The sequence below is a fragment of the Coregonus clupeaformis genome, chromosome 24, assembly GCF_020615455.1.
Source record: "Coregonus clupeaformis isolate EN_2021a chromosome 24, ASM2061545v1, whole genome shotgun sequence".
Classification (NCBI taxonomy): domain Eukaryota; kingdom Metazoa; phylum Chordata; class Actinopteri; order Salmoniformes; family Salmonidae; genus Coregonus; species Coregonus clupeaformis.
Window position 1 is genome coordinate 40,731,714 of NC_059215.1, and position 24,183 is coordinate 40,755,896.

General features: G+C 44.0%; 1 pseudogene; it reads right to left on the minus strand.

The window, feature by feature from the left end:
- Positions 1–762: 762 nt before the first annotated feature.
- The window catches only part of LOC121538109, a 28,612-nt pseudogene continuing 5,191 nt past the window's right edge, over positions 763–24,183 (minus strand).

Here is a 24,183-nt window from a genome sequence, read left to right on the forward strand (position 1 = left end):
GTTATTTGGCTGTTTGTGACCCGCCTTTTAGCTTGCACGATTCTTGCCATTCTCCTTCGACCTCTCTCATCAACGAGCTGTTTTCACCCACAGGACTGCCGCTGACTGGATGTTTTTTGTTTGTCGTACCATTATCGGTAATCCCTAGATACTGTCGTACGTGAAAAGCCCAAGAGGGAGGCCGTTTCTGAGATACTGGATCCGGCACGCCTTAGGTCACTTGTTTTGCCCATTTTAACATTCAATCGAACAGTAACTGAATGCCCTGATGCTTGTCTGCTTTAGCCACCGGCCACATGTCTCACTGTCTGTAGGAGCGATACATTTTTGTGAATGGGGTTGACCTAATAAACTGGCCGTTGAGAGTATATGATCGTATACAAATGGAAGCAAGGTTTGAAATGATTCTGTTTTTGTCATAATGCATCTGTTTGGGCTTCTTGCGGTCAATTTGCAGTCTACAAATGATTTATAATTATGTTCCGGCCCCCTGACCATTAGCTCAAGAAAAAATCGCCCCGCGGCTGAATCTAGTTGATGATCCCTGTCTAAGGTAATTAAGTCTACTGTATATTCTCTTAATCTATGCTTATCTTGGCAATAATGTTTTCAATCTTTAAAAAACTATCTGGCATTAATGGTATAGCTTTGCTTTCGGTCAGGAATAATCGAAAAGATGTAGGTCAACATAGATGATATTTGTGATTGTCAATGTAGGTTTGTAATAAGAATAATTTCCCTTTAAATAAGAATATATCACTGTATAGTCTTCAGTCTAATTTTTATTGCTCAGCAGAAAGATACGGAGAGGTACAGAGAGAAGGAAGGTATAGTGGAGAAAGGACACAACGACAAAAGCAGGTCACAAAAACGCTGACAAACACCTATGTGAACATGTCTTGAAGCATCATTAAGACATTACTGTTAATGTACAAAATACTTCACAATTCCATTCAGCACATTTTCTTTATTTATGCCTACTAATTAAAACAAACAGAAGCCAACCATGCCCGGCCCAACCCTGAAACCGGTGAATGATTACAGACAGTACTTTCATTCCTGTGTTATGAGATTTTCTCACAGCTAAACACACACTCAACCGCAGTCTCGCATTCACACATACTCACACACACATGCCATGCACTCACAAACATTAAAAAAAGGTAACTGAGCTCCCAAGAAATACAACTATAACAAAAACATTAAAGTATACAGACCTTGGGTTCAGTTACCCAAATAAAAGTTATTCAACCCCCCTTTGCCATTTTTGTACTTATTCAAAAGAAACACAATTAAAAATCAACTTCATTGTTACTTGGTTTTTCCTTTTTATTTCCAATTTACATCAATTAAAAGTGTAACAAAATAAAAACAAACAAAATGATCATAATAAAATTAATAATAACAACAACAAAAATTACACACCCTCACACACACAGAGACAAGCCACCCTGGTTGTTTTGGGTGGCTCTCCTTGGAGTCCCGTGATTCTATTTGTGGGGCATGGACTCCATAGGAGAATACCCAGAAGCCCCTTGGTTCACTGCCTTGCCTGGCTGCACTGGTCCTCCAGGGTGGAGTGTGTGTGTGGTGTGAGGCTAGTGGGAATTGGGGGGGGGTTGGGGGAACAATGACAGAAACTGAATTCTAGAACTCATAGCACCTTCTGAAGACAGCAACCCAAAGCAAAGATAGCTATTCAGCGGCAGTTCCACCCGAAAGCTAATTTTGGTCAGCTCAAGATTTAAGGTCAACGTTTTCACTTTGTTTTTCAGCGTGAGGTAGCTTTAAACAATCAGGATGACTACAACAAAACTGATTTATTTCCCCCAATTTTATTAGAACATTTTGGTTGTTTGAGAACTGAGTAAGACATTTTCCACTAATGGGCAATCAAGGGGTAAAGGACAATGAAAAATACATCCCAAATGAAACCTCACTTTCCAAAAAGTGTTGGTGTGCATGTAGACATGTACACACATACTGTGGGAATATATATAAAATCATCTGGTAGTTTATAAACACAGACTTTTACAACAATAGAACCAAGGATTTATAATACACAGTAAAAGTTTTGCTCCTGGTTTTCATGGTAAAAATCATTTGGAGCACCTTATAATTACTGAAAATGCGTTTTGGTCTACATTGATTCAAAATGGCGTATTTGTAGCTAGGTCGGAGAGGGAGTGGGAGGTTCTAGGTGTTCTGTAGTGGGAGGGGCTTGTGTTGTTCTTATGGTGAAGCCCCCCCAGTCCTACTGTACCTCATCTATGGCCCTTTAAAGTTGAGACAATAAATAAGTGACATCGAGTCATGTTTCTGTTTCTCCATTACTCGTCCCTTGGCTTGGTCCCTTTTCCTTTTGGCTCAACTCATTCCCACCAACTGTGGGCCATGGGAAACACGACTGGGGAACGCTGGAATTACATACGGATATTGCTGGTGTCCTTCAGTGCTAGCATCCAGGGAGTACAACTTGGAGAGCACTTCTTTGTGAGAGAAAGTATACATTATTAAATTTTTTAGTTCCGGTCCTTTTTTGGGGAGTGTGTATTGTTTCATAGTTATTTCTTTAATGTTTTAGTTTTTTTGTCGTCTTGTTTAGTCCACTTTACAAGAAGCAGACTGCGCCCACGTCCACACCAAACTCCTGGTCCGCTCCTCCGATGTCCAGGGGAGCAATGTCCACGATGGGCAGACGGGAGGTCTTCTGTGTTTTGTACTCGAAAACAGTCTTGCCCCACTGGCCTGTGTGTTTCTGTGGGACGACAACAAAGATGTGTTGAAACACTGTACATTCCCATAGGCTACAATGACAGAAAAAACACTGTTTTTAGACTGTGTAACTGTAGTGTGCCTTCCCCAATAGGTCCTACTATGTCCATATTCTCCCTGTCCCTACTTTACAGTGCCTATCCCTCTCACCTTGCAGCCGTCCTCCACAACGCTGTAGGTGAAGCGGCTGTTGCCCTCGGCTCTGATCTCCACGTCGTTGGAGCCCTGGAGCAGCAGAGCCTTCTTCAGGTTGCCGGTGGATGCGTCCATGTAAGCCACGCTGTCCTTGCAGTGGTAGGTGAGGTTCTGAGACGCTTCCGTGGACAGCAGCCTCAAGAAGGTCAGCTGGATACTGGCGGCGTTGGTACCGTCCTCAGCGTAGCTGAACTGTAGAGGGAGCCGAAGAGCTTAGGGTTAAATGCGACACGTGGTGAGGAAGGGGGCAGTAACAAACATGGAGGTCACACACAGGTTTATGGATGGTATTATTTTATGTGATGTCTATAACTTGTCTGGAAGGCTGAAATATATGTTCAGTCTGTAATTCATAAAAGGAAACACTGAGAGGAAGTGCTTTACTTGATGATCAGGGTAACCCTGGAAAGGAAGTTCTCCTATTCAAGGAGTAGCCATATTTCACTCAAACGTGCCAGTGAAATGATTATTCATGTGAAGAAGAGACTCACGTGGAATCCTCCATTCATGGTCTCTCCGAACCAGATGTGTTTGCGGTCCTTGCTCTTGCTTGTCCACCAGTTCTTGTGTGGTACGTTGGCTATGCTGGGGTACACACAGGTCTCGCCAGTCTCCATGTTGCAGAAGACCTTGATGGCGTCAGCTGTGCTGCCAATGTTAGGATCCACCCAGTAGTTGCCTGGAGAACGAGAGGGGCAGAGGACAAATGGTTCAAACCCTACCATGGTTTGGACTGATCATGTTATACACATGTTCTTTCCTTTCCATTCACTCTCTCTCTTCTCCCTCTCCTCTAACCATTCCCCCACTCACCGCTCTTCCACTCGGGGTTGGACAGTTTGAGGTCTCTGCAGGTGCGGGCAGGGTTCTTCTGGCTACCGTCGGGGCTGCGCAGGTTCTCGATTTGGTAGTTGAGGGACTTGAGTGTGGAGTCGACCTCCACGTCGTGCTGCCTCAGGGAGCTGGACGCCTCATCAGCCCTCATGTACCTCAGGGGATCCGGAGACTTCTCAGGCTGAGACAGGCCAGCAAAGGCAGACATGTCGATGCCAGGGCCAGGGGACCAGGAGGACCAGGGGGTCCGGGGTTACCAGGAGGACCCTGAAGGAGAAGAGGAGACGATTGTTACAAGGTGGGACAACATGAAGACTTTAACATATTTGCTGCTATATGTTATGACAAGGGTTACTCACAGCAGGACCAGCCTCTCCAGAACGACCACGAGGTCCAGGGGGTCCGAGGGGTCCAGGGGTACCGTTCGATCCATCCTTACCAGCGGGACCGACTGGGCCAGGTGGTCCCTGAGGAGATGGGGTTAGTCACGGCTCAAACACATGGATGCTAGCATAGCATGTATGAATGGGAGTGTCTTTGTAGAGTGGCTGGAGTCACAGTTAGTTTGAAACTTTTACCGGATGTAACATTGTTCATGTTCAATTGTCCAACAGTTATTCTTGACTATGAGTGAGTGTACACTCTTTAAATTAAAAAACAACCTGCTTATCGGACATTACAAATATAGCAGCTATACTACATTACCAAAAGTATGTGGACACCTGCTTGTCGAACATCTCATTCCAAAATCATGGGCATTAATATGGAGTTGGTCCCCCCTTTGCTGCTATACTAGCCTCCACTCTTCTGGGAGGGCTTTCCACTAGATGTTGGACTATTGCTGCGGGGACTTGCTTCCATTCAGCCACAAGAGCATTAGTGAGGTCAGACACTGATGTTGGGCGATTAGGCCTGGTTCGCAGTCGGCGTTCCAATTCATCCCAAAGGTGTTCGATGGGGTTGAGGTCAGGGCTCTGTGCAGGCCAGTCAAGTTCTTCCACACCGATCTTGACAAAACATTTCTGTATGGACCTCGCTTTATGCACGGGGGCATTGTCATGCTGAAACAGGAAAGGCTGCTCGGCCATAGAAATCCATTTCATTAAGCTCTCGACGAACAGTTATTGTGCTGACGTTGCTTCCAGAGGCAGTTTGGAACTCGGTAGTGAGTGTTGCAACCGAGGACAGACGATTTTTACGCATTACGCGCTTCAGCGGTCCCATTCTGTGAGCTTGTGTGGCCTACCACTTCGCGGCTGAGCCGTTGTTGCTCCTAGATGCTTCCACTTCACAATAACAGCACTTACAGTTGACCAGGGCAGAAATTTGACGAACTGACTTGTTGGAAAGGTGGCATCCTATGACGGTACCACGTTGAAAGTCACTGAGCTCTTCAGTAAGGCCATTCTATTGCCAATGTTTGTCTATGGAGATTGCATGGCTGTGTGCTCGATTTTATACACCTGTCAGCAACGGGTGTGGCTGAAATAGCCGAATCGACTAATTTGAAGGGGTGTCCACATACTTTTGTATATATAGTGTATCTCTCTATGGGTGATAATTATTCACATCCTTTCCCTCCTCTTTATCATGTAATTAATCTTTATGGGTTATTTTTTAAGTGGTAGCCTCTCCTGTCTGTCTTCCTCTCTACCACAACGTGGTAATCACAAAAGCATTAGCCTTCCCTGTTATCATAGGACAGACTAATTAAAACACAGTGTCCATTCCCATCCTCTACCTTATCATGGTGTTGGAGGATTATAAAAAGACTAGCCTTTTGCCCCTCATTATCATAGCAAGGGATAACTAGTGTATAGGAGTAGTCCATTTGTCTTATCATAGTCTGGAGGGATTAGAGAAGTGTTCTGTCTTTCTCTTCTCTCGTCTAAACTCACTTTAGCCCCACTAGGTCCGGCAGGTCCAGCAGCTCCCTGGTCTCCAGCGGAGCCCTGTTAGTTTAGACAAAGACAACTGGAAGTCAGGGAACAGAACTTATTCCACATGCAGAAGTGTCATGGATACAGTTCTATGAAGATGGAGAAGTATAATGACTAAAGGTGCAGTGTGGCCAGAGGACTTGGGTGACTTACGGGAGGTCCGGGAAGACCCTGCAGACCGGTGAAGCCACGGTGTCCCTTCTGTCCCCTCTCTCCTGTCTCGCCAGCCTCTCCCTTGTCTCCACGGGGTCCTTGGGGTCCCTGATGTAGAGGCAGAGAGTGTAAATCAACTCAGCAGAAACATTGTGTGCAAATGCAGGTGCAGCTACAGTAGGAATAGTTTATTAGAGAATGGTGTGTTTCAAAATGAGGAATGTTGAAACTCACAGCCATTCCTCTAGCGCCAGCTGGTCCAGCGGGTCCAGCAGGTCCTTGAGCACCCTAAAAACAAGAGTGAGGTTCTTCCATTAGACAGGCTAACAACAACCAAACTAGTATGAATTACAAAACACCATCATTTATCTCATTCATATTGTGTGTAGTTTTGTATGGGTACTCACTCCCTCTCCTCTGTCTCCCTGCTTTGCCCAGGGGGCCGACAGGGCCGGGGGCACCGGGAGCGCCAGGGGCACCAGGAGCACCAGCAGGACCAGTGTTACCACGCTCACCCTACAGGTGGAGAGAAGATCATAGGATATAAGGACATCCAAGAGCATTTGATATCTTATCCATCAATTGGATTGATTGGTTTGGACTGATTGGTTTGATTGGTGTATAATGCAGGCATCTCACCTTGACTCCAGTGGATCCATCTCTGCCAGGGGGTCCATCAGATCCAGCGTTGCCCTGTAAGGTAGAGACAGAGATTTAATCATTAATTGAAATGTATTGCTTCCAGTCATGAAGAATTTGCCAAAGCACCACAATGTTTGGGATCCATGGGTTAATGGTGCTGTAGAAATGCAGATGGTTGTGGTTCCTGCTGTGTGTGATTGGCTATGGGGGTTGTGTGTGTGTCTTCTGTTGTTGTTGGTTGTGGTTGTGGTTGTTGTTGTGACAGTTGTTGCTGTTAGTGCTGTGGTCATTGTTTCTGTTTCTGTTTTGTGATTATTGTGAGTGTGGGGGGAGGGGTGTTCTTGTTTTGGGAGGTTGCTGTTGGTTGTGTGGTGATTATTGATATTATTGATATTTTTGTTAATGTTGTTTGTTGCTGTTGTCGTTGCTATGGTTCTTGCAGAGGTGTAATTATATTGGCCAGCAGGTGGCACTATAGCGTCGCTATGGCCTATACCTCTGTAATTGCTGCATGCAACTACAATGGCCTATATTTGTTGTTGTGGTTTATTTATGTTGTGGTTTATGTTGTTGTTGTGGTCTGTGCTGTTGTGGTTTAGTTCTGACCTCTCTTCCGGGCTCTCCTGCAGGTCCAGACAGTCCAGGGGGTCCCACAGGGCCAGGGGGTCCACGGTCACCACTAGCACCAGAAGCTCCCTGCTTACCGGGCTCTCCCTGGGACACACAGAACATGGACATCAGACTCAACATCAAGGAGTAAGTGTCAGACGTCACCACAGTCCAATTATATCTCATGTCTATAACTGCAACAATGTAATATTTGACTGACTAGTCAATGGACTCATGGACTTCATTATTAATTTGCATGCTAAGTAGGACATCAGCAACTGTCTAAAAGCCCCTATGTGGTAAGAAAAACACACAAAAAACAGTAGGAAGTAGTATGATGGACATTTAGTTCTGAATGCATCTCAGTTACAGCCAATTGGTCACTGAGTGATCGACTTCTTTGTGACAGATTTAAGGAGAAAGAAGTCTGGATATAGATCTGTCATTATGAATGTATGTGGATATCAGGACTCCATGATATTACACAGGCAATCACTACAGGCATCCCAGATATGATATTAGAGTAAATATGTTGCGTAGTTACCGCTCAATGGTGCAGGACTAGTGGGAGTTATGTGAGCCTGGACCTAAAAGGTTCTCAGGCCAATTTTCATTAATATTAATAGGTATTTTAGCTTATAAAGAGAGCTCAACTTACAAGTGGACCAGTAAGGGCAATGGTTCCATAACACTCACCTGAAAATACTGTGACAATTTTTACTCACTAATCATAGTACTATCAGGGGTGAGATACTCACAGAAGGTCCAGGAAGGCCAGGGAAGCCCCTCTCTCCACGCTGCCCAGGCAGACCAACAATACCACGAGACCCAGCCAAACCATTGGGACCTGGAGGACCATCAAGACCCTAGAGATGGAGGAGACAATAGGTAAAAGTTTACTACATTGACTTCACAACTCCAGCTCTAGCTCAATGAGTTCATAACTCCAGGTTTAGCTCATTCAGTTCATAACTCCAGTTCTAGAAAGTCAAGCACATTTGAAATGAAGTGATAGACAATCAAGGTGGCTGAGTTGGTGTTACTAGGCCTACAAGGTACATCCATTAAGCTGAAAGTAACTGTCCAGTGAAAATCTCACTTTTAAAAGTTGATATTCGGTTAACTCGTACCCAAATAATGTTGTTGACTCGTCTTATACTCGTATTTGTGGCCAAAGCATAAATTGGAGAAAAAACACTTAAAATCCCACCTCAAACTTGTATCTTAAACAGACCATTTAAAAAATGCTTGCTATTTCCTCATAGAGAATGCCTCTTTGGCTGAGCTGGCCAATCAGCGGTCTACTCGCATGAATATTTTTTATGACTGGTATACGCCCACACCATTCTGTTGTTGGGGCACGCCCACACCATTCTGTTGTTGGGGCACGCCCACACCATTCCAAGAAAAGATGCTTTTTTTCATACTTTTCCTTCCAAACATTTTTTATTAAGCATTTCACTCATTGTAATTAATTAAATGTCATATTTCATAGAAATCTAGAACCGGACAGTTACTTTAAGAGGCTGGGTGGCATTTTCTCTGTGAGATATAATTTAGCTAATTTAAGAGTGGATGGGTAAGACTCACAGGGGGACCATCCTCTCCAGCATCTCCCTTCTCGCCAGGGGCTCCAGCAGCTCCACGCAGCCCAGCGTCTCCCTGTCTTCCTGGGGTGCCAGCATCACCGCGAACTCCCTTAGGACCGTCTTTACCAGCAGGACCAGCGGGGCCAGCAGCACCAGGGTTACCCTGAGAGAGGGAACAGAGAGATGCAGCATTTTTCAATCACACAGCTATACACAGGTAATCTGAATGAAAAGGTAACTTTCTATTGTAATAATAAATAATAATAATATGCCATTTAGCAGACGCTTTTATCCAAAGCGACTTACAGTCATGCGTGCATACATTTTTGTGTATGGGTGGTCCCGGGGATCGAACCCACTACCTTGGCGTTACAAGCGCTGTGCTCTACCAGCTGAGCTACAGAGGACCACCATTGTCTATGGATACTTGTGATGATGTGATACTCACGTTGGGACCGGGAGATCCAACTCTTCCAGCAGCACCAGGGAAACCAGTAGCACCCTACCAACAAGAAAGGGACAAGACAATATTTCAATGAAAGCAATTACAGAACATAGCATTTTATATTTTCACTTACTATTGGGTAATAATCTCTTATCATTGGAACTGTTGACTTACAGCGGCACCCTGGGCACCACGAGCTCCTTTAGGTCCAAAAACACCAGTGGGTCCCTGGAATAAAAAGCAGTGATAAACACAATTAGACAAAGAAACAAGAACAATTAAATAAGAAGTGCATCAATTTTGTTCTCAAATACTCTCAATTTCTTATACTACGAATGGCAATGTCTTGGGCCATAAGACATCTGTCTCTGGGACATACAGGTATTTGGTATCTCAAAGTGCATTTCGAGGGGTACCTACCACAGGTCCAGGGGCCCCAGAGGGTCCCTGAGGTCCAGGGGCACCACCATCTCCCTTCTGTCCAGCCTCGCCCAACTCTCCCTTGGCTCCAGGCTGACCATCTGCACCCTGGAGGTTGGTGGATGGAAGATACAGGTCAATAAAGATTCAACATTTTATATGGATTATATTAATGTTTTCATTGAAACTGATGTGATTGCTGTGGTTCTACTCACAGGAGGCCCAGCGAAAGCCAGCAGGCCCGGGAGGACCACCCTCACCACGGTCACCCTACAGGAAGAGAGAGGCGGACTCAAAACAGGTACCACAGAGAAAGATTTTCTAACTGTAGATGTATGTGGCCCTGTCCGTCATGTTGAAGGTGCAGTGATTGAATGTGGAGGAGGCTGTACTCATCAGAGGTCAAACCTTTTAGAATGAAATATATTCTTAGGAATTTAGTGTACTTGGAATTTCCTTTACTATAACTGTATAGGCCGGGCAACTTGGATAGTGAGTGGTCTTGGAATCAATATGAACAATATCTTGACATCAAAATGTCTGGTGACTTTGACTAAGTGATCTAATATTTTGATCGGTAGAGCTCTACATTGTTTCACGACAGGGTCTGGTTCCTCTCTAGCTTCTTCCTGCTCTCTGTACTGGAGGGAAGTGAGTTAGCACTTTGTACATTTCAAACCTGAGCAGGTTGACAACGTGGCTGATTTTAATACAAATCAAAAAAACAGACGATATGACACCGGAGGCGGAGAGACCCAACTTACAGGAGCACCACGAGCACCAGCAGCACCAGTTGGGCCAGAAGGTCCACCCTCACCCTGAGAGGGAAGGAGAGAGGAGAGTGAGAAACCCGTACTGTACACACATTTACCAGCATTAGTACATTACAACCATCTGTTAAATGAATATTAGACCATAGACATAATAACAGGTTATTTGATCAGTATGGTAATTCCTACCTTTACGCCGTTGGGACCAGCTGGGCCAGGAGGACCAATGGGACCAGTCAAACCCTAAGTGGGAGGAGAGAAGAAAGATGGAGTTATTATCAACCACACTTGGTCATTGGATCATTGTATTTCCATTGGGTCATTGGATCAGAGTTGCCACAGGAGAGTGTGGCTATTTTCTCTATTTCTGCTCAGTACTCACTCTAGAACCATCCTTTCCAGGAGCGCCCTCAGGTCCTTTCTCACCGTTGTCACCCTGTAAGACACAGAAAACCATGACATCTTAGTATGTATCTATCAGACATCATGATATAACCTTGCAATCCACAGTCTAGTTTTCTACAACAATGATTAGATATTTTTGAGGGTTGTTACTCACTCTGTCACCTTTGGCTCCGAGGATACCACCAGCTCCTCTCTCTCCTGGCATACCCTGCAGGCCGGGGGGTCCCTGAGCTCCAGCACCACCAGCTGGCCCAATGGCTCCCTGTCAGAGAGGAGGAACATGGAGTTAGAAGATGGCCGATCACACTGTTTCTGATGTTTCTCTCTTCAGTAGTGGCACTGTGATTGCCTGACTATAGGGGCTCAGGACTCAGTATCCAATAACAACGTAAACTCTTATTGAAGACAAGGTTGGCTGAGGGGAGTGGCTCCTAACCTTGGGTCCATCGGTTCCGGGAGTTCCAGGAAGTCCACGAGGTCCCTGCAGACCATGAGGTCCAGCACCGCCCCTCTCACCAGGGAAACCACGCTCGCCCTATCAGGGAACAGAGAGACAGGAAGTGAGAGGCAGAAACAGGAAGAACTACAGACATAAAGGTTTGACAAGCAGATGGTGGTGGCTAACTACATGATTATGACAGTAAGTGAGAAAAACATCTAAATCAGACTTATTGTAGAAATGAAAACTCACTCTAGGTCCAGTAGCACCAGCAGCACCAGCCTCTCCAGGAACACCCTACAGAGAGAGGATAGAGACATTGTAGCTGCATACTTTTACAGTAGATAAATAATACCTTGAGAATACAGCAAGTGCTTGTGTTTGCTAGAATTACTTGATCAGTATACAGGCCTGAGGTGTGTGATGACAAATGTGATGTGAGTAGCAGGGTTAGATGTTCCTAATGTGATCAATAAATCAGGAACCTGGACAGGCCTGGTGTGTTGCTGTGACAGTGGACACTCACCGCATCACCAGGCTTGCCTCCCTCTCCTGGGGGGCCAGCAGGTCCAGGCAGACCCTGCACAACAACACAGGACAATCAGTGACTTCCTATGACATCATCAAAAATAGACATCAAGATGTTCTGAATAGAATCATGTTCTAGCCAATCCAGAAAAGTAAGGTGAACTCACCTGGAAGCCAGATGGTCCAGCAGCTCCCTGCTCTCCTCTCTCTCCAGCAGGTCCCTAGGATGAAAGCAAACACAGGTGATTACGTGATTGACACAGGTAATCAAATCGGCAAACACAGGTGATCAACACAGGTAGACAGCAACCGCACCCTGTGGAGCTGTGTGGAAGTTTGGGAATGCCATCGCATCCTCAAGTGCTCAAAGAGAGATGCTAGCTATTACAAATACTATGGCTACAGTTATTTTGTTATAGGTGCACCACAGAAATAGATTATATTACTATGAGGTGCAGTTTCACTCCTTAAGAAGCAGTTGTATATTGCTGTGTTGTCTTTTACAACGTCTGTCAGAGGGTGAACACTTACAGCAGGGCCGGGAGGTCCAGCAACGCCAGTCTCACCATCTTTACCAGCCAGACCCTGTTCAGAGAGAGAAAAATGTATCAGTTCATCATGAACCACCACTTCAAAGGAAAGACTTGGATCGATGTCCGGTCCTCCACTTTGTCATTTCTTGAAACATTATGGGGGTAAAATACCAAAATTGCACAAATGTGAACTCAACTTTGCTAAGACCAAGGGTTACAGCAAGTTAATCTGAAAAGTTGATCAACTTACTATCAGACCTTGACGACCCACAAGACCCTTCTCTCCTGCCTTGCCAGGCTCACCCTGTTGAGAAAAAATACACACTGGTCAGTCACAGAGAAGAAGCAAAGACGTGCAAGGGGACTTAAATGGGATGTTTCCATGCAGCTACTGTACTGTATGTGTCTGTCAGATACTGTCTGTATCGTCCCTCTGGGTATCAAAACTTTATTGGAAACCCCTGTGACACTTACATTGGCTCCCTTTGGTCCAGGGAATCCCATCACACCAGGCTGGCCGCGTGCTCCCTGAGGACCAGGTGGGCCGGGGCGACCATCCTCACCAGCAGCACCCTACACAGTACCACACACAGAGGAGAGAAGAGCAAGTCAGCATCACTGGAGATCTAGTACATGGAATCTCCAGTGAGATCTTGTGCATCTCATGGGTTTGGAAAGCAAAACTCTGTCTTACTGCACCAAATCTTGGTTAATTGTCTGGTAAATGTTTGGTAAGAGTGGAATACTAGACGGTGCTAGACGGTAAAAGAGGCATACTTACACCAGGACCAACTTTGCCTTGAGGACCAGCATCTCCGGGGCGACCAGTGAGACCCTGTGAGCATCACACACAATGACAGTGTCAACATTATACATGAAGATGGATACCAATTTAAAGCAATGATGAGTCACAGCTCTTGTCAATGACTGTTCTGGCTGCTGGTGGTGGTGGTGGAGTCCAGGGGTACTACTACTTACTCTGGCTCCGGGAAGACCAGGCTCTCCTGTGCGGCCGGGATCACCAGTGCCTCCCTTAGGCCCACCCACGCCGGGAACACCACGGTCACCAGGGGCTCCCTGAGGAGGAAGAGGAGAGAGATTAGTATTTGCTTTTATCACTCACATTTAAACAACATTGTTTATGAACTGTGATTAGCTATTGTATTAATTATAGCTGGTAAAAAAGTAAAGGTATTGCTGGCACCAGTAGTAAATATAACTGCTTTTATTTTATTTTTTAACTACTCAGGGTTCTACATGAACATCTTCTTACAGTTAGGGACTAATTTAGTAGAATTAGTTGTTATAGTGATTTTGCAACTACTCTTGTCCATTCCTGTCTATCAGGTGAGATGTGGCATTGAGAACTGTAAAAGTGTCAAATCAGCATTGTAAGACCCACCTTAGCACCAGCAAGACCATCCTGACCTGGGAAACCACGGTTACCGGGAGCTCCCTAGAAACAAGGACAGAGAGAAGATTTCCATGATGAGGAATAGGATATGGGAAGAACTGATATGACCTAATGACACAGAACAAAAACAAAACAAACTGTCGCCAGATCTGTGATGGTTCAGATCCTTACTCTCTCGCCAGGAGGTCCAAGTGGTCCAGCAGCACCGGGCTCTCCTCTTGCTCCTCTCTTGCCCTCCTCTCCAGCGGGGCCAGGGCCGCCTTGGGGACCAGCAGGGCCCTACAGGGGGTGACCAAGAAGATGCCTGATTAATCCCAAACATACTTCCAAGTCCAACTCAGTTGAGTGAAAATGTCCATGTGTAGTTATGATATTATATGACCCATCAAAACAGAACTCACAAGCTCTCCCTTGGGTCCAGCCTCTCCTTTGAAACCAGGAATACCGGGGTCTCCCTACAACAAACACAGGGGCAAAGTCATCATTCTAGAAATCACTCAGAACAGTTGAAATAGGAATGGCATGACTCCCAGCACATGGGTTTCCCCATAAGAAAAACCAATAAGCACCACCAACATAATATTAGGGTGTCCAGGTTTTGGGGTGAACATGGGGGACCTACCGACTGTCCCTTGGGCCCAAGAGGTCCTGTTGCTCCCTGAGGTCCGGGGGGGCCACGGGGTCCTGGGAAACCAGGTGCACCAGCAATACCAGAAGCGCCCTACAGAACACAACTGAGTGTTACTGACTGAGTAGTAGACCGATAATGGTGTCCAAGAGCGCTGTTATTTCATGCTGAGTATAGAAAGAGTATAGAGGGTACTTTCTAAACCATATAGTGTAAGAGTATACTTACAGCAGATCCTTTAGCTCCGGGGATACCATCAGTACCAGGGTTGCCCTAAAGGAACAGAGGAGCAAAGTGAAGAGACGAAAACAATGCATCGATTTAATTATGAGAGATAGTCAGTATGAGATAATAATACACTTCAGACTGTATCACACAGAGCCTGGATGTTACGTACAGAGGCGCCAGCGGGACCGGGAGATCCGGGTGTGCCAGCCTCTCCGCGGGGTCCCTGTGCGCCCTCAGCTCCACGGGCACCTGTGGGGCCAGCTTCTCCCTGTAGAATGGAAGCGATTCACAGGACAATTAGGACTGCCGTTGCTTCTCTGTGTAACTGTTCTTCAAACTGCACTTGGTGATGAAGTCAAATGGTATGGGGATTGGTGCTCATTGTCTCCCAGAGATGTGATAGACCGACATACTGTGACAGTTCAAAGTGACTCTTCTGTGTCCTTGAGGTAGCGTGACTGTGAGAATCTCATCTCATTGCAGCTTATCATTATTGATCATCTCGTCAGAGTTTATCACTCGTGATCTAGTGAAATGAAGTGTCTGACCTCCATGATTGGTGGAAATTCAACAGACACACCCTTTATCACACCAACAGGCTTCGATTGGGTTCATGACTGACATGATGCATGGGAGAAAGAAATGAAGAATTTCCAAATTGTACATACTGTAATTGTAAATAGTACAAACCTTGGAACCAGGGGATCCAGGGAAACCGGGTGCTCCAGCAGGTCCAACAGCCCCCTGTAGGAATCACAGTTCAAATGTCAGAGTTCACAAACTCACTAATTCCTGGTTTTGTTATTATCACACAAATACAACATGGACTGGGAGAAACAGTCAAGGCGGTCCAAATCTATTAGAAAATATGCACAATTGTGATTGTGCTGTAATAAGAGAAGTGTATTATTGATTTCTTCATTTCAGTATCTTGTACAACAATAATAAAAGCTATATGTCTTTGAAACAGTGAGGAACCAATATGAGGAGCTCATACGTACAGGAGGACCAGCAGGGCCAGGCAAGCCATCATTACCACGGGCACCCTGAGGAGAGAGCAGACATGGGAGACATTATGATGATGGTAGGTACTGTAGGGTGTTTATGGATGGACTCATTTACAACATTGAGATAGTCTCTCTAGACATCCGGGTTGCCTCCCACAATGTTTCAATATTCCGGTTTAAAACACCTAAGGTTGGCTTTACGAGACGACCATTAGGCAGGCTTATAATAATTGTAATTTTGACTGTAATTGATTTTGCTACACAGCCAGATTGAGAAGGTCTTTATCGGGTGGCAACATTAACCAAAGAGAAAGTCCCAAACACTAGGCTGGGATTGTCTGGTAGGTGAGTGTACAGAATATGATTGGGTCTGGTTAGGATTGATTGGGATTGGGGACATAAACGGTTGCAACTATATGGCATATCATTCAGCTTTGGTGTATTACATTTACATTTACATTATTTAGCAGACGCTCTTATCCAGAGCGACTTACTAACCTGGGGTTGTGTATTGTTCAGGAGTGTATGGTTTAATCAGAGAGTGTTAAAGGTAAATGTCTGTGTAATTACTCACAGCAGAGCCAGAAGGTCCGGGACGGCCTCTCTCGCCAGGCAGACCACGTGGTCCCTACAGGAGACAAGTGATGAAAACTCAGCTTGGTCACATTCAAGTAAAAGTTACAGGAGGAGAGTAAAAGCTTTATACTCATAATATTCAGGTAATGCACATGTGTAACGCTCTCTTACCATTGGTCCAGGGGCGCCGTTCTCTCCGGGAGCACCACCCTCACCCTATAGAGAGGGGACAGTCAGTCAGTTAGCCAATCAGACAGTCAGATAGTCAGACAAATAGACACAGAAATAGAAACTCTTAAGATTTGTTGAATAGAAGATCTTGGCCGAAGTCTTACCTTTGCTCCAGCAGCACCACCCTCTCCCTTAGCTCCATCAAGACCAGGATGACCCTACACACAGACAGACAGCAGGGAATCACTTCATCAGGACGGATTAGTCCTACATCAGCCCCATTAGACTGATTTAATGAACACAACTAATTAGCTAATCTATTATGTTGCTAATCATGTTGGACGTGTAACATCATATCCTTTCTGATGGAGATGTGATTATAAATGAAGCATGATGAAGCACCCACTCTGTGTCCTTTGATTCCGGGAAGACCAGGAGTTCCGGGGAATCCACGAGCTCCCTGAAATAAAGTGATAAATGAGGAAATTGGATACTGAAGGATTCTGTGTGGGATTCATCTGTAAAAGGAACTCCTATCTTAAGATATGGAGTATTGAATTGATCAGTATATAGTAAGATGTAACAAATGCAATTGATGATAAAAACTTAGTTTGTAGTACATTAGAGAACAGTTATCCATGGCAATGTGCTCTAATGTTGTGGACATGGATTTCTGTATTTTTTTCTACTGTAGTCTAATCTGTCAGGGTTTACCTGAGGTCCTGCAGGTCCACGTTCACCAGCCTTTCCAGGTTTGCCAGCATCACCCTAGAAATAAAGAAAGGGAGATTTGATTCAAATCAGGAGTTTATCAACTGAATAGAGAAGGTGAATGCCCTCTGGTGGACATGTTTGTGTACAGTATGTTGGGGGGACTGTAAATGGCTAGGAGTTTAGGATTTGCTAAAGGGACATTCAATGACACAATTGTGTTATAAATGGTAGGTAAGTGGGTTGCTTTGTGGACTGCTTCGGCGACACTGTGTCAAAGAGGATCATGCTTGTGTTTTTAAACAGTGGGGAAGAAACAAGGTCCACTCTTCATGATGGTCCTAGGGGTACTGGAGTATGGCCTGACTAAGTCAATAAGGTAGTGATAGTTTGGCCAGGTGCTCTCTATTTACATATGAGGAAGTTGAAGTAAAAAAAGCATATTCAGATCTCTATATCTGATAGTGCTTGTGCTCTACTTGTGCATGGCTTTGACAACCTGAGCCATGGATCTGGTTGAAGCCTGGCATGGTTCTGGCTTTGTTGATGAAGATGACAATACTTACATCACTTCCTGGTTTGCCAGAAGGTCCAGGGGGTCCTTGGGGTCCCAGTGCACCCTGTCATAAGGAGAGAGGGCTTGTTGTCATTGATGTGTAGGCCTAATTGGTGTGAACAGACTAGTGTAAGAAGCTACCTTCCTACAGTTAACTAAAATTAAACAATGCAATTCTGCATTAACTTCATGTTTTCAGTGCCTATAACCTTTGAATTCTCACTGCCAACTCTAATGAAAATGTTATGTAGCAGGCAGTCATGTTAAAAAGGGAACCCTGTCTATTCCTGTCTATTTATATCTGACATTCACAGCATGTAGAGGAAGGGGGCATTTTGCTGTTGCTAGTGGTTTGATTTTAATGATGGGTAATGATGTTGGTGATTTTCACTTGAGCTCTGAGGGGGACGGAGCTCCATGTGATTCTCACATGGATAGACATTCCATCCACTTATACAGGTCAGGGGTTAGAGGTTGAACTGGGTTGAGTGGGTTTATGAGACACTTTCACAATAAACGCTAATTTCTCTCAATTCTCCCTCAATCGAACACTGCTTCCTAGATAGCTAATGCTAGAATGCTCTGGTGCTGTTGCTAAGCTCTACGCATAATATTTCTATGTTGGCGTTGTGGCACAGAGATGTGTGGTGCACCCTGGGATAGTTTTGGATACTCACAGCTGGGCCTGGCTCTCCAGTCTCTCCGGGGTTACCTTGGAAACCTTGTGGGCCCTGGAAATGATAAGAAGGAACTTTAAGTCAAAGACATCCTAATAGTCTGCATATTTCTATAGGCGTAGGGTGTCCACATTAGGGATCCACATAGTATATTAGGATACAGGTAGACCATAAATTAATCTGGTTTATCCGTTCTATACAGAAGGTCAAAGGGTCAAACACTATTCTACAGCACTGTCTTATGTACATAGACATGACACAATGTCAGTAGCTATTAGCTATTAATAGACAGTAGCTATTAGACAACATTCTCCTTCTGTTGTGGTTATTACTAGGGCTTAGAGAGGTGTCCAGCCCACAGTAATGAAGGTGTGTATACTTACAGGGGCTCCAGAAGGGCCAGGTGGACCACGGGGACCCATAGGGCCCTACAGGGGAAGAGGGAGAGACATAATGAGAGGAAATGTATAATATTGATATCAATTCATAGCTCAAAGACTGTTAGGGTATTTCTATTTAGTCATGTCTTAGGAAAAAACACTTGAATTGTCAGACGTCCCATTGTATTCAAATAACGTGGCCTGTGTGTCTTATGATGTTGCCCTATAATTAGTTAGAATTGTGATCAAGGTTTCAGGCCTTGGTTATCTGGTGGTATGAAAAAAAAAGAATGAAAATAAATAAATACAGTATATGTCAATGGGTTGTCCGATAGCATAATAGACTGTAGGTTGACTCTTATTTGGGAATTGGGGGAGGGGTCATATGCTTCCAAATGCTGAAGGGCGTATCCATAGATATGTAAATTCATAGTCCATAAATAAGATATATTTCATGATAATTTCTATATCTTTGTTACTGACTGTCGTTATAATAGATCTCATATTCCATACCAACAGGACAGCATGAGCTATCAATTTGGTATGCCAGCACAATCTATACTACAGTATGTTCCATACAGTGGTTATTTCCAGCACAAGGTGGCAGTCTGGCTTCAATACTATCTTCAAGTCTGTAACACAGCATGCTACTACCGCCCTACATTATTTACCATATACCTATCTCTTTAGCTTAACACTATGATTTCATTTGTTTCATTCATTCATTTGAGTCTTTTTTAACCCTCTGGATTCTGTTAAGTTCATGTAACGTTACAGTAGCATCTCTTGTCCTCTTACCATAGGTCCTTGCATCACTCCCATCTGTGCGCCTCCAGCTTTCTCATCGAATCCACCAGCCATCTGAGCAGCAAAGTTCTGCAGAAACAACACGGGTAAAGATACGTTGTTAGTGTATTGATAGCATCTACAGTAGATGCACTGCCCCCTGGTGTCCACCAAAGCTTTCACAAGTTTTATTTCTGCTATACAGGATATATGACCTCCCCACTGCTCTGAGGAAACAAAGAATATGGTGGGACATTTACTTAGCAGTTGTCAGAAGGGATTACATTGGTGATATTGACTGTGGTACAGTAGCTTACCAATGTGTCATCTGTCCTTCTCTCTCTATTCTTATTCTACTAACTAACAAATAGGCTTATGGCTTAGTCTCTGTCACACAGGTGTGTGTGTGTGCGAGTACACATACACACACACATCTGACAATGATAATATACCGATAATGTACTGCTGGTGCATCAACAGGGAGTGCTTCTCTGCACCACGAAGACATAAAAAGAGATTATGTGTGGCGGTGACATCCTCTCTCATCTACTCTACTGTCCTGTCCTCTACTGTCCTGTTTTCTACCATTACATTTTACATTACTACCACTTACCCCACCAAGACCTGGGGGTCCGTTAGGTCCGGGAGGGCCAGGGGGTCCGGGGTTCCCAGGGGTGCCAGGCTCGCCATCTCTGCCTCTGGGGCCAACATTTCCCTAGGGAAAAGGAGAGAGGGACAAACACATTCAACATTGGGTTCAATACATAAACATGTTCAGTATTATCAACTTTTATTGGGAAAGGTGAGTGATTGATATTGTTGCATGGCTTTGATGGTGTTGTTTGCCTTAGGAGACTGTATTACTGAATGTAATTCTGTTCGCAATCAATCAATCAACAAATCAGTCCATCACCCAAACAATCAACCAATTAACCAATCATTCAACTGTAATACATCAATTAACCTTTCAATTTGCTGCAGAACTTGCCTGGCTTGTGGTAGAATAACTGCACAGAACGTATTAAGGTGCTTCAGGGAGCTTGCCACTATTTTGTTAGAATCTTATAGTACTATTTTAGTCTTTATAAAGTTGAGTCTTCTCCATTTGGGGGAGGTTTTCCACAATAAGGCCGCATATACTGTATACCTTACTATCGTGGATCTAAATTCAAAGTCTCATACATGATAAACTAGGCAGCAATTACAGATGTTGAATGGTTAGCCCTTTATTTCAGTCCATACCACAGACATATTCCTTAGCATCACCTGCACAAAGGTGACTGGGATTTACTGTCTTACCTTATCACCCTTAGCTCCGGCTTCTCCACGTGGTCCCTGCTCGCCTAAGGGGCCCTGCACAAACAAACATATTAGGATGAGCAAGATGCTTGACAAACAGAGTACTTCATCAAGGATAATGTTCTGGGGCAAGATGCACATCAGAATTCATCAAAGATATTCTGCAAGGCAAGATATACACCACAAATAATATCTCATGGAATTTCTGTCATTATAATTCATAAAACAAATGAGCAAGTAAATATTTGAGAATATGTTTACCATAGGGCCTGCTGGTCCATTTGGTCCTACAACCTGGACAACAGAACAGAAAGGAGAGCTTGTTCAGTTCTCAATGCTTATTGGGAAGAAAGTAGTCTTTTCAAAGGCCTGATGTCTTTGCTACGGTGTAGGGTTGCACTGATTTGAATAGCTAAGATGCTGGGGAAGTACATTCCAGGACATGGCCATGGACAAATAGCACAAACTAGACTTTACCAGGAAGTCTATTGACAGTTACTTTAGCTGAAAAAACATATTCTGCTTGTCAGGGTTTGTTCATTTTCCAAGAAGCCTAGCATACCAGTGAATAAAAAAGTTACTAAATGAATGTGAGAGGATTGGTTTGGTCCATTATGTCCTAGGAATGTAGGCTTCCTTCCATGTTGTCAGTGAAGGCACAAAAAAAATCGATGTCTAAAACCACCAAGTTCAAAGCATGGTAGCTAATCACTTATCAACTGGAGGCTTTGGCTCTTTTGGAATCATATGATTCCCCAAAAGAAGAAGAAGAAGACGAAAAATGCTGAGTAGAGTCAACCCTGATACTGACTTAAGACTGACTTAGATAGCTATACTGCATGTATGTGAGTTCTAAGTGAGGCTATTGTAAAAACGTGTTATGGTGTTATCATTCTAAGTAGACGTGCCATAGTCTCTTGTTCACTAATGCTTGGCAATGGCATGCATGGGTACCTAAAAAAGAGCTTCAGTGCCTTCATTGACCAAAAATCCCTCTATCACTCTGATTTGGATGGACAAACAAATCTTCTGATCTCTTTCTATGTGAGCGTGCGCTATAGTGCATGCCCTTGCATACAGCAGCTTATAATTTACTGTATGCTTGAATAAGACTGAGAAGAAATTAGTACATGAGATAATAAACCCCTTTGTGTCCCCTGAATACTAGCGCAATTATTTGACTATACAGTAAATCTGAGTGTGCATACTTACATCTGCAATCTCGCCTGGTTCCCCTTTCTGGCCCTAATAGAATAAATGAAAGTCAGTGGTCAGTGGTCTTAATGGTGGTCAGTGGTCTTAATGGTGGTCAGTGGTCTTAATGGTGGTCAGTGGTCTTAATGGTGGTCTTAATGAAAGTATCTGGTCTTAATGGTGGTCAGTGGTCTTAATGGTGGTCAGTGGTCTTAATGAAAGTATTTGGTCTTAATGAAGACTTTGTCAGTATAAAGACACATAATATTCACATCATGTAAGTCTAAAGTATTTTGGAGCCTGAGTGTGTGGATGATTATATACAGTGTTTAGATGATCACGTGGGTGATACAGTCTGATAAATATTGTCTAAATGACACATTGTTCATCCAACAACAGAAAATATCCTTGTATTTTGCACAGTCATTGTTATTCCTTCACAACAGCTTTCAGGGTGGTACGTCATATCATCGTTTCCCATGGTCTCACCTTAGCACCAATCGCCGCCTCTGATGTTGCATACGGGGTGAAGAGGACGAGAGAAAGAAAATAACATTAAAAGGTGAACTTCAGACTGATGATAGCTGTGTGGGGGCCAAATCTCCAGAGGTTGAACACTCCAGATTAAAAGGAACACCTGTGGAAACCAATGGAAGCCAAAGACCATACTCCAAACTCCAAACTCCAAGACCCCGACAACCCATCCAGAGTGGGTTTGAGGGTTAGCTATAGTTCCATGTTGAGGGGATGGGTCCAAAAGCAAGCAAAGCATGGGGGTGGGACAGATGTTTGGATCAAATCTTCTGTGTCAATATAGCATATTTTGGAGCCAACTACAGAACACGTTGAATAAATGGCTTTAGGGAGGAGCGTATCATGTTATGAAATGGCACATTACATGGTTATTATGATAGATTGTTAGAACTAAAATGTATATCTCCTCAAAAGTCATTAAAGTTTAGGCTACTTAACAGAAAAAACATGACGCATCGAAATGTTTAGTTTTTAAAGACACTACTACATTTTTCAAAATGCATGAAAATGTTATGTTTCAGAATATACAGTACCAATCAAAAGTTTAGACGCACCTACTCGTTCCAGGGTTTTTCATTATTTTTACTATTTTCTACATTGTAGAATAATAGTGAAGACATCAAAACTATGAAATAACACATATGGAATCATGTAGTAACCAAAAAAAAGTGTTAAACAAATCAAAATATATTTGAGATTTGAGATTCTTCAAAGTAGCCACGCTTTGACTTGATGACAGCTTTGCACACTCATTCTCTCAAACAGCTTCATGAGGTAGTCACCTGGAATGCATTTCAATTAACAGGTGTGCCTTGTTAAAAGTTAATTTGTGGAATTTATTTCCTTCTTCATGCGTTTGAGCCAATCAGTTGTGTTGTGACAATGTAGGGGTGGTATACAGAAGATAGCCCTATTTGGTAAAAGACCAAGTCCATATTATGGCAAGAACAGCTCAAATAAGCAAAGAGAAACAACAGTCCTTCATTACTTTAAGACATGAAGGTCAGTCAATATGGAAAATGTCAAGAACTTTAAACGTTTTTTCAAGTGCGGTAGCAAAAACCATCAAGCGCTATGAAGAAACTGGCTCTCATGAGGACCGCCACAGGAAAGGCAGACCCAGAGTTACCTCTGCTGCAGAGGATAAGTTCATTCGAGTTAACTGCACCTCAGATTGCAGCCCAAATAAATGCTTCACAGAGTTCAAGTAACAGACACATCTCAACATCAACTGTTCAGAGGAGACTACGTGAATCAGGCCTTCATGGTCAAATTACTGCAAAGAAACCACTACTAAAGGACACCAATCAGAAGAAGAGACTAGTTGGGCCAAGAAACACGAGCAATGGACATTAGACCGGTGGAAATCTGTCCTTTGGTCTGAGTCCAAATTGGAGATTTTTGGTTCCAACCACCGTGTCTTTGTGAGACGCAGAGTAGGTGAACGGATGATCTCCGCATGTGTGGTTCCCACCGTGAAGCATGGAGGAGGAGGTGTGATGGTGTGGGGGTGCTTTGCTGGTGACACTGTCTGTGATTTATTTAGAATTCAAGCACACTTAACCAGCATGGCTACCATAGCATTCTGCAGCGATACGCCATCCCATCTAGTTTGTGCTTAGTGGGACTATCATTTGTTTTTCAACAGGACAATGACCCAACACACCTCCAAGCTGTGTAAGGGCTATTTGACCAAGGAGAGTGATGGAGTGCTGCATCAGATGACCTGGCCGCCACAATCACCC